Below are 6,232 nucleotides of genomic sequence, written 5' to 3' on the forward strand. Positions count from 1 at the left end.
AGCCCTGATGCTATGCCTTTCTAGCCAGGCCTGAGGCTGAGTCATCCGATGATGTTATCACAAGTACTGTTTCAGTTTGCAGTACAAATGCTTCAGTTCTATTTGATCCGAGATCTATTTATTCATATGTATCGTCCTATTTTTCTTTGTATCTGGTTGTGCCTCTGATCGGGTCCAACCCTACACCACTATATAGTGGCGAGAGCAGTCGACGCAGCTTTTACCCGAGAAGGTCGGGATCGAATCCACATGGAGCTACAATAATGTTTGGAGTTGGATTTCTATCTAATCTAGCAGTGTATAGTGATCTTGATTACACTTCTAATCATATTTGTTTGTTTGTTACTTCTAATTTTATACTAATGATGTGCTAAACTGAGCTAAGTATAAATGTTTGTAAGGTTTTCTAAATGGTTAAAGAGGACTAGGGAAGTGACTTTCCCCTAGGTGAATACTTGACGGGTTCTAAAGCTTAAGGCAAAGTTGTTATGTTTAGGATCGCGATATAGCCAATGCACGAAACTACTCACTCTATACCTATCGCTAGCTTGAGTGACTTTGCCTTAATTGACTTTTTCAAGACCAATTGGGTGTCAAAATTGTGCAAGCAATATAGGCTCAAGTCGGGTATTACTCTCTCTATGTTTAACCCTTTAATCGGGGCTATCAATCTCTTGAATACGCCCAATTCCTTGTTGGTCTGATTTTCCTAAACTCAAGCTCTCTTTCTCAAGAAGAGCCCAAATCAAAAAGGCACAAATTAGTGTTTGCAACCCCTAATTCAACATGGAAAACACAAATCAGGCCAAATATCAACCACCCATAAACATCTAAGCCCTAAAACAAGAGACCCATCAAATACCCACACTAGGGTTGAGTCACAACCCTAACTAATGGGTCTAGCTACTCATAATAATGGAAGAAATCAGATATTGAGATGAAGAATAACCCTAAAATATAATTACAAGCTAAGATTCGAAGATTCAATGTTAAACTAGCTAAATAATTACTCAAAATAGCTAAAAAATGGCATTCACGTGCTCAACTACAGATAAGATAACCTAAAAATCTGAAAAAGAAGTATTTATACAAGGCCGATTGTTTTGGACTAAAATGCCCCTGAAGGAGGTACCGCGGACCGCGAAAAATGGACTGCGGCCGCGGTGAGGCTTTTTGGCTTCAAATCTTTCCCTCTGAATCTGGCTACTGCGGACCACAGTAAATGGACCGCGGCCGCGATGGCTTCACCGTGGACTGCAACAAATGGATCGCGGACCGCAGTGTCTTGAAACTTCCAAACTTCATGTTCTCTAAATCTCTTCTCAGTGGACCGCAACAAATGGATCGCGACCGCGAAGAATCAACCGCGGACCACGGTGCTTGAATTTCTAGAATTGCATCCTCTCTGATCTTTACCACTGCGGACCGTGATAAAAGCACTAGGATCGCGGTGGGTCTATTGCAACCACGGTGGATTTAATGCTGTAGCGGTGCTTTGACTTGTTCTTGGCACTTGTGCAGGTTTCACTCCTTTTTGAGCTGGTTTTGACTTCCTTGTCACTTTTTGACCAAACACTGCAAACAAGCACAATATGTAAGCTTTCAGGATTACTTGTATCCACTTTTAATCCAAAAATCAAGCAAAAAGGAGTATAAAATATATTAGAATCCCTAGTTATCAACTCCCCCAAACTTAAGCTTTTGCTTGTCCTCAAGCAAACAATGTAAGTCCCAACTCTTTAAGAACAAAACCAAGAAAATTTAGCTGACCTAAAGTGACCTCTTCTAGCATCAATGGGGATTAACAATTGCCCTCAATTCAAATGAATCATTGACAACATTCAACCTTTTAAGCACCATGGTTTTAGTGCGACACAAAAGCATCAGAGTTGACTCAACTCATCAAGGAAACTCTTTCTACTACTTTGGTCATTGTGGAACCCAAACTCATGCTCCTCACTCTTCCTTAAGCAAAACCTCACTTTTAGATTGTAGCACTCAGAATGAGGATTGTGGAAAACACACTCATATCTCTCAAAGAAAGGTCAGAAGTCCGGTTCTAAGTACCATAAGCTTGCCCCTTATGTGAGTCACCACTAATGTAAGCTTCACTCAACTCAAGATCATATAGGGCTTTTGTGGGGATACAATGAAGGCTTTTGGTTCAGTGTATGATATATTTAGTCTAAGAAGGTTTCATCTTCCCTAAGCACTTCATTTGTTTTATTTTGGCACACATTCTCTTGACTCTTTGAGTCATTTACTTCTTTCTTAGGGGTTAAAGAGATACACCGTCACTCTTTCTTGTTCATTTCAAACCTTTTTCTCCTTTATAGTCTTTCCACGCCTTTCATCTTTTTACTTTTATTGAATCCCTTCATTTCTTCTACATTGTTCATTCTTTTTTACTTTTTGATTTTCTTTCTTTTTCTTTTTGCCTTTCCTTTTCTTCATTTTGTACCTTTTACCACTTTTTGCATTCCTCATCTCTCCCCCCAAACTTATGTTGTTACCTTATGCTAAGGAAAGATCGGGTGCCAAGAGAGGTTTTTTTTAGAACGGGTAAAGGCTTGTATCATGGTCTTTGAAAGAAAAAGGGTTATGGCTCAAAGGGGTTGACTAGGGATATTATCATTGGTAGGCTATGGATGTTTTCAAGATACCATTCGCATCAAGGAGAGACTATAATCACTTCTCATGTCAAACTACACTTACAATTTCGCCTAGACAAACATTCAGGGCAAGTTCTAGACTCAATGGCACGGGATTTGGACTTGCAAATTAAATTCTCAACCCACAAGATATAGTATTGCTAAAGAGACAGAGTCGGGGGCCTACAAAAACCTTAGCTAATATTAGAGCAATGCAAATGGTCCCAAAAAACCACTTGATGATTGTTAGCCAACACAAGAGTCTCAAGGTCACAACTATCACCATCTTATACACACCAATTTGTTTTTGACCATAAGATCAAAGACAAATGTGTTAGGCCCAAGTGAAGCTTTGCTTGAGGCACTATTACTCACTAGCTACTGTTTACACAAAAACGAAAAGAAAACAGACTCAAACCATTAAGAAGGTTGTCATGCCATCTATCATCGGGAAGAGCCACCCGGTTCAGACAAACTCCACCTTTGGAAAGAACCGTGACATTAAGAATACCAAAGGCTTATTGAACGCAAGACTCAAAATAAGAAGATATGAACTGAAAAAGAAGCTACTAAAATGAAGTAAGAAGCTATGAAAGAAAATACGGAAGGTAAACTAAATATGTACAATAGGGGATTTAAACGAATATATATATGAGAGAGAATGAATATATACATAAGAAAGTAACTTTATATACAAACCAAGATTGCAAAATACGAAAAGTGAAATAAACTGGTAAAATTATGTACATACCAAAAGTGAAAAATCATAACAAAAAGTAAAATAGAATCATAATTACAGTCCAATATAATCAAAATAGGGCTACCCCCTCAAATTAAAGCTAGCATTGTCCTCAATACTGACTAGCCAAAAATAAGCTCAACAAGAAGATAGAGATTAAAGACAACTCCCTATTGGTCCTCCGTCTGCATGGGGTCATGAGCCTGGGTCCCTGGGTCCTGGGACTGCTCAGGAACCTATGACTGAATCCCTGTAACCTGTGCCTGCTCTGGGACCTGAGGCTGGCTAGAGAAACCCCCTGCGGGTCCTCCATCTCAATCACTACATCATCTGCCTGGGGGATCACTCTCCTCCTCTTTGGTGCCCTCTCCAACTCCTGCTCCTGCTCCGGCCCAGACTGGGCTGCTAGAGGCTGGTCATGCAACAATAGCTCCAATAGTAGATGATTTGCAACCTTCATCTTCTCTACTTCTTCCCTCAACTGCTTCACAGACTCCTTTGAGGCCCGAGTATGCTTTAGCTTCTTTGTCTGCTTGGTTAGCTCCTTCAGTGACTTCCTATGAGCATCTATAGCTTCCATAATCAACTTTTGGTTCTCTAGGAGCTTCTTTTGGTTGTCTAGAAACTCCTTGAGAGTCTCCTTCACTGAAGCTTGAACCTGTGGTTGTGGGGGTACGAACTGGGCTGCCATCGAACTGGAAAGCACAAACAACTTAGAAGTAGCTATCTGCATCCAGTTGTTGATACTGGCGAGTGTTTGGCTTAAACGGTGGGCAGTCAATGGGTAGGCTGAGGATGAGGGGATAACTGGAGCAATGGAAGTCGATGGTCTGGAGGCAATATCTGGTGTGGCTGTGGGAGGCTAAAAAGAACTGACTACTACTACTGGCTCTTCATACTGGCCAGTAGAAGTAGTGGCTTTACCTTTAGGATCTTTGGCTTTGGTGTTATCATCATCCTTGAGGCTGTACCATGAAAAAGGCATCTTTGGTTTCACCTTTACGTCAAACTTCTTTTTTTCCACGTCCTGGTCCTCAAAATACATTGTAAGGAAATTTGGGAAGGGGTATGATCTATCACCTTCATTGACCACCCTAGTTATCACCCTAGACATAACATTCCCAATATTGATCGGGAACCCCACCATAATAGAAGCCACCAATATTGTTCGGGAGACCGACATAGAGTTCTCATGGGTAGTGGGGTCTAGCCTGCTGCATACAAAAGTCTCCCACTCCTTCGCCTCAAAATTTAAAGTTTTCCTCAAAATTTAAACTCCTGATGTCAACCATGCTGGGGTGGTACCCGGGAGTGCCAGGTATTCTGGTAACCACGGACGGGTTGCCTCATCCAATGCTACCTTTTCCAAGTATAGTGATTCATCTTCCTCGGGAAAGCCAAGGTAGTCATTAAGTGTCTTCCCATCAAACTTCACTATCAAATTCTGCACCTTAGTCACTTTAGTGCCCTTTTTTATGTGGGCGGGATTTGCGTAGAACTCCTTAACTAATTGCTCGTTTGCATCCCAGACTTTACTTGTAAAATATTCCCAGCCCGGTCGCTCTATGAATTTCCTCTTCACATTAGGGTTGTGAGGTAGAAGGTCCCTCTCAATGAGTTTTCGCTCAAGAATCAATTTCCTCTGGGGCCACCACTCTTGGAACTTGTGGTATGCAACCTCACCAACAAATCTCCTTTGCCAAACCTCCGGGTTTCTAGTTCTTTCTACACCCCCAGTTTGGGCTTCTCCCCCTTCTTCTTCATCAATAGGATCCTCACCGGTTGTTGAAGCTATAGGTGAAGTAGAGGCTGCACTATCACTGCTCTCTGCTGAGCCCTCAAATGACTCAGAAGAAACTTGAACTGAATCTTGAGCAGTAGGAGAGGCCAGAGGTGTAGGTACATCTCTCAACCTAAATCTCTCCTGGAAGTCGGGTACATATTCCGGCACTAAGTCAGACTCTGTTGCCTCCCGGGAGGGCAAATACTCACTTCCCTTTGAATGGGAAGCAACTCTATCTGCAGCCTTGATTTGTTTTCTGGTTTCCCCAATTGCTTTCCGAACCTGTGGGGTCAATTTATCATTCCTCGTCCCCTACTCCGGGAGGACTCCCCTCTTCCTTTCTATTTGTCACCACCTCCTCTTGATTTAACCATTGTCTACAAGGAGAATTCAGTTAATGTTTGTTGGTATCAATACCAAAAGAAGCAGTAAAGAATATGATTGGAAAAAGTTGACCGCGGACAACATAAAATGCATTGCGGCCGCAAAGTTACCACCGCGGACCGCGAAAAATTGCATCGCAGACCGCAGTGGTGTGGGATTCAGATTACCCACCCTCTGATTCAGGTTCCCCACGGTCCGTGAAAAATGATGCTTGGCCGCGGTAAGGCACCGCAGACCGCGAAAAATGCCACCGCGAACCGCGGTTGTCAAGGTTTTATAATCTCTCAAAAGATAGTTGACCGCGGACCGCGATGGTCAAATATTTGTGCTCAACACCTAGGTTTTCAAAGTTTCATGCATTTTAGCATTAATCAACATATTATCAACCCACTATGTAGTTAATCACCCTTTCTGACTAATTAAAACCTAATCTAATTAACATTATAGAGCCCTAAGTTAAAAATTGAAAGAAGAAGTAAGAACTATTAGATTAAAAGAAAATAAAAACAAAATTAAAGACTAAGGATGGATTTGAAGTACCAGAAGTGAGATGCAATACAGATGAAACTTAGTTCTTGTGTTGTGCAAATCAGTGTGTGAGTGAACAATACTGAGAATGCAAAGAGCGAAAAGTGTAAAAGGGGGCCTGAGGTCCTATTTATAGAAAAGACCTGG

This window comes from Nicotiana sylvestris, chromosome 11 (genome assembly GCF_000393655.2).
Source record: "Nicotiana sylvestris chromosome 11, ASM39365v2, whole genome shotgun sequence".
NCBI lineage: Eukaryota > Viridiplantae > Streptophyta > Magnoliopsida > Solanales > Solanaceae > Nicotiana > Nicotiana sylvestris.